This window comes from Octodon degus, unplaced genomic scaffold (assembly GCF_000260255.1).
Source record: "Octodon degus isolate 3935 unplaced genomic scaffold, OctDeg1.0 scaffold00050, whole genome shotgun sequence".
NCBI classification, from domain to species: domain Eukaryota; kingdom Metazoa; phylum Chordata; class Mammalia; order Rodentia; family Octodontidae; genus Octodon; species Octodon degus.
The window spans coordinates 2003255-2016577 of record NW_004524626.1 but is presented as its reverse complement, the minus strand read 5'-3'; the positions used below and the strand labels follow the sequence as shown (position 1 = coordinate 2016577).

Here is a 13323-nt window from a genome sequence, read left to right as displayed (position 1 = left end):
ACAGATGACTGCTCTAGATAGACAGCTCTTACGCTGAGATAGCTACCGTGTATGGACAACTTTTGGTTCTATTTAATCACTTTCAGTAAGACCCTTTTAGCTTCCTGCAGAGCTTCTTACACACAGTAAAAACTCAACAAGCTGAAATATAAGCCAGGATAAATCCTGCTTAACTTTCCTTTTCTTATACATTTGGATCCCTTCCTCTGGGATTAGTTCAATGCATGTAGTAGAAACATCCACTTCCTGAAATGCGGCACCGTTGGTGGTTCTGGGCCGGATAGGAATGGAGGCCTGATGGTGCCAAGCATCGCGGAATCCTTGCCTTCCGGAATCAGGATTATGTGGAGCACTTCTGCCTTGGCCAAGTGATGGTTGGGAACTTCTCATTTTAGGAATGACAGGCAAGATGGTTTGAGTCTTGTGATTGCCTCTGTGAGCTCTACGACTTGATTCTTTTGCTTCGGCTTTGATCTGACACTTCTGGCTGAACAGTTCAGAATGTGAACTCTTTCCTGATGGGAAGAAGGAAATGTTTGATTCATTATCATATTTACATTTCATTCTAATGTCCAAAGTGAAGCCAAGAGTAATGAACATGTTTTAAATAGCACTAAGGAAGAATTGATGGCACAACATTGTGCATGTTGCCCAAAGTCACTTTTCCTTTTAGAAGGCATGCTGCATTGTCAGCAGAGGCCTGGAATTGTGCCCATTTCCTTGGTGGACAAGACGAAGAGTTGACTAATTGAATTGGGATAAAGTTCTCTGCTATAGGATGCAATTTTTGATCCCTTAACCTACATATGGAAGCTTTTAAATGCTTCTCAAATGGTTGAGTGTTAAAATGAGCCAGAGTGCAAGGAATGACCCGGGAGTCTGTCTCAGCACCAACGTGTGGAATGTCAGTAGTTGGTGGGTTTGGAAGACTGAAAGGGCAGCAGGCCCTGTGGGGACTGTGTGTGTTTTGACACAGTGTCCTATTTTAAAATGACGCTGCCTCTCCTGTTTCACCACCTGCCCTATTAGTGTCAGAACAGCAAAGGGGTGTGGGAATTGGTGTGTATTTTGTGGCACAAGAATAACAAAAAACTTCTCTTCTTGCTTCCTTGAAAAGTGTGACTTTGTTCACTTGGAAGAGGGATAGGTTACACTGATTTGGAAAGAGGATCCTCCCTGTTTGTAAGCCTCCAGGCACAGAGGGAAGCCAGAGTCTATTTACATAAGTTAAAATGCCAAACTAAATCTCTCAATGCAAATAGGGCCCACCCAAGAACAGTGTAAGTAAGGGCTAGATGTGGGATTTTAAATACTGACGGATTTTCTTGCTTCCCCTGTTATGCTTTTTAATATTTTTCAAATTCTTCTGAGATGGCATGTCAAAATGGGTGAAATTCTGTATCTTATGCTGTACAAGTTGGGAGGGGGACTATACTCCTTTCCTCCTGAAAATCTCTAGCTTTTCAAGTAAAGACATATGAATACCGAAAATGCAAAAGTCAACAGTTATAGACTTCAGTTGGAAGTAGATAGAAAAGGCAGCGTACAAAGCTGCTGGGGGAGGAGAATGACAATTTCTTTACACCCTGCCTCTGGTGCATTCCATCCAGGACAAGCTGTTTATCTCCGTGGCATGGGCCAAACTTTTGAGGATGACTTAGGGAAATGAAGACCTCAAGGTCAGCACCATGGTTACCTTCCCAAAGATGCTGATTTAGAATATAAATGAACCTCAGAGGTGCCCCTTTTGAATATAAAATGACTGTGCATTATGTTGTCATGAAGGATGTTAGGTTCCTAGAAATCTGAGGGTACAGATCTAGATTTTTACTGATAATGAATAAAAGAATTTATAGGGATGAAGGTTAGCTTTCTTCAGTATTTTTTTTAATTCCATTCAAGAATACTCATTTTATTATTTTATTTTTTATTTCATTGAGAAACAAACATCAAGGAGACAGTTTCAAAGCTGATTAATCGGATAGTTTGAAAAATTACTACATTGTACATTGTTATCTTCTTAATGGTTATCCACAGTACAAGAAGCACACAGGATATCCTGTCCAAACATTATTAGTACAAATCTTTCTTCTCATTGAATGAAGTGAAAGTAGCTGTATATCTATCCTAACTATTTTGTATATACAAATACAAACTGGACCTTCCTTTGTATCCTCTTTTTTTGTCTAGTCCTGTCAGAGGTGGGTATTCTAAATACAATAGGTGCTTGAATTCAGCAAAACAATCCAACACTGTCCAGCAGTCCATAATAGTAGTGGGTTATCCTCAGAAGTTATTGACTTGAGCCTTTTACACCTCATCATATTAATATGGCTTTATTTTATATATCTCGTTTTTATACTTTTCTGCTGGATGGTTAAGACCAAGATAAAGCAAGACCTATATAACAAGAAATGTAACTTTTGTATCTGATAAGGTCAGTCAAGTACCCTCAGGATTTATTCTGTAACCCTGTACCGCACTTTGTAGATCCTTTGTCAGCATCAGCCATTTGGATGAGTCACGGCCCTTGCTTGACCAAGAATACTCATTTAATACCTACGCAGCAGCATCAACCATTAATACAACCCAGTGCCTGGGACACATGAAAATGTCGAAGACACAGTTCTTAGAAACTGATATCTGACTAATGAGATAGCAATCAAAAGGGCAGCAGGCCCTGTGCTACTAGATGTTGGTATCTACGCCTAGTTATGTGTCGCTACACATGCTATGCATGACATGGCGAACACATATAGTAAAATTTGGTAAGTAGCTGATGAAGTTTGCACAAAGTACGATGGACTCAAGGAAGAGAAGTGACCGATAACTTAGTGAATAGTGACTTCTTTGAAATTCTTTTGATGATTTAATGTTTGTTCGCCTCCTATGTTCTTAGATTTGATCTGGTTCTAGAAAAAATTATAAAGTGGTAATGATTAAGATGCACTGGGTGGACATAAGTTCTTGGACTGCGATCCAGATCCCAATTTTATCACTTAATTAGATATTTAAGTTGGATGAGTTACGCTGCTTCCCCTTATCGTAATGTCTTTGTTTGCATGAAAATATTAATAAGAGTATTCATTTTCCTGTAGTGTGGCAGGTTTTCAAAGAATAAATCCCACCTGCCTTTACATTTCTCAGAGGACTTATTTCTTCTTCTTGGAGCTTTTCGATATGTTCAATACAAACACTGACTTTTTGAAATGAAGGAAATGACCCGTTTGGCAGGCAGGCACGGCACGCTCATGTGCTTAGCAGTTGGTGGCGCTGTGGAAGCCTGGTCTTCCGGCATCTGGATCATGCAGAACGTCGCTGTCTGTGCCTGTAGGTAGCACGTGCCTCTGGGGCAGCACGGTGGTAGTGTTGGATGTTCAGTCGGCATTTCTCTTGGTGTGTGAGGAAGTCCCTGTTTAGAGAGCATGGAGAGTCAAGCCGGTTTCTGCGTTGACTGTAATTCAGGTCTACAGGCAGCACGCTTCCTGGCTCCCGCATGCTGACTGTCCTCGCTTCAAGTCACGTTAAATGACAGTCTGAAATGCTACAAATTCATTGAGGCTGAAGAATTTTGGACACACTCTGCTTGTGTAATGCTACAAAGTGAGGAGTAGTATGTGCTCAGAGTTAGTCTCACAGGAGCAGGGCTGACGATCTAACGCCTGGTGCTCAACCATTTTGCTTGCTTGGGCCACACTGAGTAGAGAGAAATTGTGTTGGACCGCCCATAAAACATGTAACATTGTTAATGTATATAAATAGGAAGACTTCCTGTATTTTTCATATTTTATTATAATATTTAAGTGAATGACATAAATTCAAATTAATGGGCCTGCGAGGTAGCTCAGTGGACTAAGAGCCTGCTTTGGCAAGCTCAGGGACCAAGGTTCTATTCCCTGGCCCACATGCCATGCTGGCCCAGCCCTGAGGGTGCACTGGGCTAGCAACAGAGTCCAAGCTTGGTGGAGCATGCCTGTAATCCCAGCATTGAGGAGGCTGAAAACAGGAGGACCACTATGAGCCTGAGTTGTGTAGTGAGACCCTGTACCAAATACATAAATGAAAAAAAAAATACATAATAATTAAGAAAAGTGATGTAACTAGTTAACACCCATCTCCCCAGGCAAACATACCCAGTTAGGGTGAAATATTATTATCAGCAAGTGCTGCATTGGTTGCCAAGATGCACAAGTGCTAGTAACATCTGTTACCTGCATCTTTTCACTTGACTGCGTGGTATGGGCCCTGAGCATTGAGCTCGCCCTATACTGTCCTCTCCCCTACACAGGTTCTATTATCACCTAAGCCATCTGTGTTGAAACATCACATAAGCAGGGCATTCAAAATATTGCTGAAATGCCTATAATGTTCAAATTTAGTCCTGTGGGGCTGTATCCCTAGCTGTGTGGTGGGGCTCATGCAGTTGGACCTATCTGACCTGGTCTCTGTGTGGTGGCAGGAGAATCCCTCTCTAATAAATGAGTGGGCTCACAGGCGGTGGCTTGTCTCTTTGGCCTTGCCCCTCCCCCTATAGCTTTTCAAATGCATAGTGGGAAAGCTTGAGAGTGCTGTTCTCAGCTTGTGGGCTGTAAGGGAGTAAGTTTGGGGTAGGAGGACGCCATCTTTAGAGGTAGGCATGAGGACCTCTATCAAGTGTAGCCCAAGCTTCTAGTGAGAAGCAGAGTTCTTGTCAACAGAATGGAGACCCTCTGCTTGACTCAAGCTAAGAAAAACATGAACGGAGCTCCCCACAACTGTTGAGGCCCAGTGCCCAGAGCAGTTCAGATGCATCATCTGCACTGAGGATTGTCTGTGAAGACTTCCTGGGGTGCAGGTAGACCAACATTTGGTAATTTCTACTTTATTTTCCACCAAATTTAAGACCCTGCTGTTCTATACACTAGACAGATGCCTCCATCAGTGTTTCCTCTGGGCAGCCACCAGGGATGGGGTCAGTGTAAAGGAAAAGCAGGCGCTAACCTGGAAAAATAAATGTAATAATCTCTGCCTTCTTCCTTTCCCTATGCCTGTGCAGAGTGTAACGCTTCTTCCTTCATTTGTTCATTTGGCAAGCACTCATTAAATTCGACTCAGAAGGGAATGGCATACAAGTGTCAGATGGGGTTGAAGAAAGTTTAGCAGCTTGTGACAACTATTAAAATACGTTACCGCCAAATGTCTTCTCAACAGATCATATCACCAGCCTTTGAGGGCTCATTCTTTCAGTGATTTCTGTCTTTGTTCATTCAGTAACCTCTTAATGTGTCCTTGATGTTCTTGATGTTCCAACCATCCTCTGTATTCCCAAGGGGTACAACTAGGTAGGCAAGCAAGTCACGAAAGGCTACACCAGAAGGTGCAAGTGCCATATTTTTACATTATGAGAAACGCCAAACCAGGAGCTTACTTGGGGAATGCAGTTCCCACCTTGTGTGCTTATATTATTCTGAGAACGTCTTACACATGTGAAGGTATCTATTTTAAAACTTATTTTCTCACTTTTCCACTCTTTGCAGCAAAGGTGTGATGTATAAGGGAAGTGTTAATCCTAGTTGTTTGCACTGATTAACACGTTTGAGTGGATTGGATTGGCTTAACGTAGAAATCTTAACTTTGTTTCAAGAGCTTTATGTATTTTTAAAAATAAAACATTTTCTTCTGCTGTGAGGCAGCACCAAAAAGCAGAAACAATTGCCTTGGCTCAATTGTGGCCTGAAAGTACAGCACCAAATACCTGCTTTCCACCCAGCTTAAGCCTTGGAATACTTCTACTACTTGTGACACCCCATTTGACTTTGGAGTCCCACTGAACTATGCTGGTCCACAGTCTGTCGCCCCCTTCTTCAACACTGCTCTCTCAGTTCACATCCTACCTGTCCACACATTACTGTCCTAGTCCTGAGCTCCTCCTACATGAACCTCCCCCATGTGGTTCACCTTCCAATATCCATCCTTATTCTTTTATAAGTGTCGAGTGTTTCTCCCACTCTTCCATGCAGTGAGGCAGTTATTACAAGCTTTTGAAAACAGACTTTATCTCTATCATTGTGCAAGTCCCACAGGATCCAGATCTGTATTTAGTGCTGCGCAGGGGCTCAGTAAGTACTCATTCAATTTAATTAACATAAAGATAAACTCAGCATGATGGAGCCATGTACATGGAGCTTCCTGATTCTTAGCAAATGCAAACAAAAATGCCTTATTTAAATTTGAGGGTGGGGCATAAAATTTTAATTTACAATTGCTGTGTAAAGACACTGTGATTTTTCCTGCCTTACAAAGGCATAGAGGATCTTGTGGAGACACTGAACAGTTCTCCTATTTCCTGATGTGTGAAGAAATCAAGCACCTGCTTGCCTGACACCTTCTCCCTTCCTACACAGGTCATCATGCAGCGGGGACTGGGGTGTGGGGGGAAGTGTGCTCCGATCTGCCAAGGACCTTGGGGCTAAGTAGCTGTGTGCACACGTGTGTGTGTGCGTGCTCACATGCTGAGGGCTGACCAGAAAACACTGGTTGAGCATCCCTATCTTATCTGTAGCGAGCTTCTGTACTACAGCTATGGACCCACACACCATCAAAGCCGACCCTGAGCTATCCAGACAGGCAGCATTGAGGTCTGAATCTCAGTTTTGAGCTTCTAGGTTGTTATGGTTTGTCTCTAGGTGTCCCCCCAAAGACTCATGCAGTTATGGGGCAGACTTGTAGAGTTTGTGCTTAATTCATGATCCAGTGCTGGGATTATGGGTTGTGGGTGTTGCTGGGATTATGAGGGTAAGTGCTACTGGGTTTATGGCTGTAAGAGCTGCTTCCTCCCTGGGGCGGATAGCCTGAATGCAACATAAGGGAAACAGACCTGTGCTCTCTGGCCGTTATTGCCACTACTCCTGCCACTTACTCTTACTGGGCTGCTGTTTTCCACCACCGTGAAGTGCTGCCCTCTGCTACGTGTCAGTCTGCTTTGGAGCCAGCTGAAACCTCCACCACCAGTGAGCTAAATAAACCCTTCTTTCTTTAATTTTGGATATCAGATATTTTGTCCCAGCAATGAGAGAAAAGTAATGGAGACATAAGTATTAGATTATTCTTTTGTATCCCAAATTCTCCAGCAATTCAGGGATTGACCACCCAATGTGAGAATTACTGTATATTGGATGTATTACATGTTAGACCACAGACATAATATGTCAGCTCACTAGCTTGGCAGAAGCCCATCTTCCCGCTGCATCACAGAGCTAGTGTTTCCTGCCCTATTCTGAAAAATGAGTTTGATAGGTCCTGGGAGTGAGAGGCCTGCTTGGTCATGGTTGGCAGAAGAGCAGCCCGTGGTCACTGAGGGCGACCCCAAAGACTGAATCCAACCGTGACCTGGGCATTAACAATACAGGTAGATGGTCAGTTATGTAAAAGGTTCAAAAGGGCAGAGAAGGGAGGCAGGATCTAGGTGTGACAATAATATGCACATCCAGAATGTTCTACCAAAGCCATAAACAGAAGTGGGAAGAGGGCAATCCTGAGGCCAGGGAAGCTTTGAGCATTTTATAGAGAATAATCCTGGGAGGAGAGGAAAGTGCTGAGGTAGGCACATTTTTTAATCCAAATCTGTTCATTTATTCAGACTTACTGAGGATGGTCTGTGTGTGAGTCACTATCCTCAGCACTGGTAAAACTCAGGGAGTGTATTACAGCAAAAGCTCTGCTCACGTCGGAGCTCAAGGAGAAGGAAATTACAATGAAGCATACTTAAATGCTAGATTCTAATGCATATATGAAGAAAATAGGGCCATAGACCAAACAGCAGAGAAGCAAGTGGTAGTTTTCTCTGAATGGAGTAGTCAAAGAAGGCCTTGGTGAGATGAGTCCTGAACTGATCTTGAGGAAGTAAGACATTTGGATGCTAAGGGGGCATGGCTAGTGGGCAGCGGGGGTCCCGGATGCGAGGGCTCTGAGCTGCAGTGCCTTGATGTGTTTGCAGAACAGCCAGGAGACGAGCATGTCTGGAAATGAGTTTTGTTTTTTTTTTTTTATAAGTAATGAGGTTAGAGGGGACAAGTTGTGTAGAACTGTGGAAGCCAATATAAGAACTTTGGCTTTTATCCTGTTATGAAAACCATTAAGGAATTCTTATGCCAAGAGGTAATGTGATTTGACTTGTGGGTTTTTTGGAGGGTAGTACTAGGGGTTGAACCTTGGGCTTCACTCATGCTAGGCAAACGCTGCCACCGAGCAGCACCCAAGGTCCTTTCTATTTATTTTTTAAAATTTTGTGGCAGATTCTCCTTAAGTAGTCCAGGTTTATGAGTATTCCAGGATCCTCCTGCCTCAGCCTCCAGAGTTGCTGGGATTACACGTGAGTGCCACTGAGCCCAGCTTTGACTTGTATTTTAGTGAATGGCTTGAGCAGCTTGTGAAGAATGGATTACAGAGGGAGTCAAGGGATAGAGATTTAGGGAGTTTTCTAGAAGGGTTTTACAATAATACGGGTGAGAGGTGAAGATGGCCCAGGGTGCGTGGTCATATGGGGAGAGTTCGAACAACTTTCTAGTAGATTGGATGTGTGATTGGAGGAAGGAGAAATCAGGGATGACTCCAAGATTTGTAGCTGTACATGATGGGAAGGATGGATTTGCCTTTACTTAAATGGGGAATATTAAAACTTAGCTATGCGCAGAGAGCACAGGGAACAGTCGTGCTGGTGCTTCAAAATTGTGGTCAAGGGCCATTGCGGTGATAATCGATTAGGTGTCCTTTTCCTTGAACACATGGGAGAAACCCAGAAAACTTAATGTGCCTTCTCCTGTTGTTTAATTCTCTACTCTCTCCTAATTGTATAGTATGTATGACTCATGTGGTGATTGTCCATTATTTTTGGTCAACCCTAGCTTTGTTGTGGCTTCCATGATATTTGACACGACCCTTCCTGGCTTTGACTTGGGAGTGCCTAGCATTTTATAAGAAAATCAAGTTTAATTTTCAGAAAGTGACTATGCAGTGGTTTGTTTTGTTTTTTTTTTAAACAGTAAGATTTATTTATTTATTTATTTTGGCAGAACCAGGGATTGAACTCAGGCCCTTGTGCTTACCAGGCAAGCACTTATTCTATTGCGCCATCTCCCTGACCCCATGCAGTGTTTTGAAAAGGTTGCTTTTACATCTCCATCTGCTCCTTTGAAAGTGTACAGTTGAGTGAAAAAAGCCTAATGATAGCGGTGTTCACGAGAGGAGCATCTGAATAGGGTCATCCTAACAGGGAGAAGACAAAACGGAGGTATTCATGTAAATCATTCACATAAATCGCTACTTCACTTTGGATTTTTTTGGTTTTTGACTCCTTAACATGGTCTTGAACAATGAAATACAATTCTTTTTCTACTATAAAATTTTTTTCTGCCCCAAATTTGTTTTCTATCAAAGCTACTATATACAAGCCTACATCCTATTTCAGGGTGACAGCTGGCTCAAATTGACAAGCTAAATTAAAAAAAGATTTGAATTAAAAAATAATGCATGTTGTATCAGACAGATTTAAGCCTTGTAAGACAGCTGACAAATCTGTTCTGAATGCTGTCTCATACCATGGATTTATCCATTCAAGTACAGATGCTGTGTGCTGGGCCAGGCTGGGAATTTGAAGCCAAACTTTTGAGATGGATATTTGATTTCTAAAGAAATATAAAGACTGTGCTGATGGAACAAATAGCCAAGCCCTACAGTGGCATTTGGCATTTGTGCTGACATGCAGGAAATGTGCTCTATGGTCCTGCACTTCTGGCAGTGTCGATTTTCTACACTTGCATGGGCAATTAGGGTAGTTGGAAAAGTGGGTAAATTTTTCAACTGCAACTGCCTCGATGTGTTTGTGTTTTAAAGTATCAGGGACTTATTGCCTGTTGTCTTACTTTCCTTCACTGGTAGCTTGATACAAATAGAGAGAGTTGCGCTTTGGCCAGGTTTGGGTAGGTTTTCCCACTAGTGCTCAGTGAATAGGTTTACACATTGCGAGTATGCCCAGATGATAAACTCCTGACCCCCGAGACAGTCGGAGCCTGGTTAATGTCTCATAGTAGTGAAGGACTGTCTGTTCTCCTGGAGTTCTGCACAAACATAATTTTGATCCATGGGTGTCACATCATGCAAAATGTAGGCTGATGATAAAGCTAGAGACACATTAGACACATTTCTAATTCAAATCTTACTACATTTAGGATTGATACAGGCCAATATATTTCACACTTCTAACCTCAGTTAACAATAATAAATGATATACATTCACAACAATGAATGTGTGTGTGTGTCCAGAGCAAGCTGTACAAAAGTGTACACATTCATCCTTAGCACGCAGAGTACATTCTAATAGTTCTAATCTGTTAATAACAAAAATTACTGCTTGTGACCTTTAACTTGATTTAATAACTCACCGACAGTTGAAACCCATGTCTTAAAATGTCAACACAGTGCTTATTCTATGCTAGTAACACATTACCTGGTCTCGTACTTGCTCACTTGTCTCAGAGTTTTTCCTCCTGCCTGTGGAGATCAGTGCACTGGGAAGCATGCCTCGAAGATGTTAGGTCATGGGATGAGCAGCTCATCAGGCTTGCCTGGGACTTGCCTGCTTGGAGAGCAGAAAGGTCCTCATACTGGTCATCCCTGCATCTCTCCATGAACCAGAATGGCTGGCCGCTTGGTCAGGGATCTGATCTCCAGTGCACTTCTGTCCTCTGCATCCTCAGCCTTCTTTTGTGCTCACTGTTCTGCCCCTATCGAATGACTTGTCCAACAGTCTGATCATTCTCTGCCCCACAGCCCGAGCTGTGTTCCTGCTTCCTCCTCTGCTGAGGAAGCACCACTCTCCTGTGCCCTCCTCAGGTCAGTGTGCTTCTACAATGATTTAATTTATCTACTCTCTTGAGGCTTGTATTGTTCCCTCTTGTGAACAAAGTAGTAATCACAGACGACATTGATTTATAGGATCTGCCGTGTACTTCTGTGTTTTTCCCAATTGTCTTATTCTTTACTATTTGTACATCAAACAGTGGAAAGGAAACTGCTGATGTGAAGTGGGTGACTATGCACAGAAAAAATATAAAGAGAGTCGAATAAACCAATAAGGCCAGAAGCAGTGCATCTGTTGGTAATCCCAGCACTCTGGAAGGCTCAGGAAGACCACAAGTTCAAACTCATCTTGGGCAGCTTAGAGACTCAGCCAGACCATATCTCAAAATACAAAAGTAAAAAATAAAAAAAAAAAGGCTGGTGGTGGAGCTCAGTGTGAGGGCCCTAGAAAACAACTATTACAAACAAACAAATGAACAACTCAAGACAGGGTGCAAGGGAAGATGAGAAAGACATTTGTATGGGCCTGTGGTGGTAAAGAACATACGCACTGGAGCATGGATTTGAATCCCAACTCTTCACTAACCTGTGTGCTACCCCCCTCAACATGATCATTTTCTATGAAGGCTTCTTCTTTTTACTACTACTGCTGCTACTACTGATGTTATGGAATGGAACTCAAGATCCTGCTCTTGCCAGGCAGGTACTGTGCCACTGAGCTATATATACCCCAAGCCCTATTAGGGCTTCTTAACCATCACGTTGGCAAGAATCAGTGGTGTTTAAAATTAGGAAGGCTTAATTACAAATTCATATGTATATTGTAGTGATTTTTTTTTTTTTTTTTTTTTTAACCAGGGATTGAACTCAGGCCCTTGCACTTGCCAGGCAAGCGTTTATTCTACTGAACCATCTCCCCGGCCCCTTGTAGTTGATTTGAGAGAGTGTTAAACTAAGTGGTTTTAAATTATGGAGATAGTTTAATAACTTGTATTTTTAAAAGATGGAAACTACATTGACTTTTTGTGAACTTACATGATGCTGATCTGTACCAGGCAAGCCTACTTGTAATTTATTCTGTAAACATTATGAAAGTTTTTCTTCCTTAATTTTTGCTAAAGGGTCTGGACTTAATGTGTCTTACTATGGTAGTTGAAATTTGTTCTCAATTGTGAAGCTGCAGGAAGAATATGTTGGCAGCTTGAATTTGCCTGCCTTCGCCTCCAGGAGAGAGTGCCCGCTGTCGATGGCACGCTTGTCTCTATTTAACTGTCTTGCACAAAAAATCTGGCCCCTTCGCCAGGCAGCAGGCCAAGGACCCCAGTCTGAGCTAACGCTTGTCATGTCTGAAGATTTTCTTGTTACCAGTTCCTTTGAAGATCGCCCCCCCAGGTCACCTCGGAGTAGTTTATTTTTAGACATGTTCATTTATCATCTTAGCAACTGACAGAAAACAGCTCCAAGTGCAACAGAGGGCTCTGCTCTGCAACACAGATTATTTTTGCCTCAGTTTTAAACAGAAATCTTAACTATCAGCCTGATGACTTATCTTCAGTAAATTATAGATTGCAATAAATTATAGATTGCTGAATTTGTTACCTGAGATAAACAATAGAGGCTGTCAATTACAAATTGATCGGATTTTGCTAAGTAGCCATGCTAGAGTCAGACAACAGATTAAAAATGCAAACCAAACAGGAAACATATCAATGGATCTATAATGGCAGTGATTTAGTAAAATAGTTTAGTGGGTGAGATGATGCTGGGAGTGGGTATTTTTCACACATTTGTACTGAAGGGTGAGATAATGAATATTTGGCATCAGGAAAACAAGTTTTTTTGCATACTAAGGAATAATTTATTTGAATTTGGTCATTCAAAAGCATAGTGCACTAACTGGATTTGTGGACATATAGAAGACTTCATTTATCTGATTGTTCAGCAGTTCAGTAGGCACGAAGGATCAGAGAGACAAAGGTTGGGTACGAGGGGCTCTTGTCTTTGGAGCTGTGAGACTAAGAGGAGAAAAGGTCCATCAACAGAATGCAGTTATCACTGTGACAGATATTCCAGCAGAAGCAGGGCAAAGGCTACTCAAGAAGGCTTGTGACAGGATTTAGGACATACTACCACAAAATGTGGCATAAAATATCAAGTATTTTACACTGAAGAAATTTGAGAAACAGCTTGGGGAGGAAGTTGACCTTCCTTTTTCCTTCTACTGTGGTTTAAATATGAAGGATCTCCCAAAGCCTCATGTATTGAGGACTTTATGCCTACTTTAGCAATGCTCAGAGGTGGGGTCCAAAGAGGTCATTGAACCATGAGGGCTCTAATCTTATTAGTGGATGAATCTACTGATGAATTCATAGCCAAATGCACCATTAGAAGGAGGGGCACAGTTGGAGGAGCAGGTCACTAGGAGCATAACCTGAAAGTGATATCCTGTCTCCCTCTCCTCTCCTCTCCTCTCCTCTCCTCCCCTCC

The 13323-nt window shown here is 42.3% G+C and overlaps 1 protein-coding gene across 1 annotated transcript in view; it reads left to right on the top strand.

Moving 5' to 3' along the window:
• Window positions 1–10804: 10804 nt before the first annotated feature.
• Window positions 10805–13323, top strand: part of Dync1i1 (dynein cytoplasmic 1 intermediate chain 1) — a 305805-nt gene continuing 303286 nt past the window's right edge. The window contains exon 1 of the mRNA XM_004632876.2: window positions 10805–10869. The gene's annotated coding sequence lies outside the window, so the exon portion shown is untranslated. The remainder of the gene's footprint in view (window positions 10870–13323) is intronic.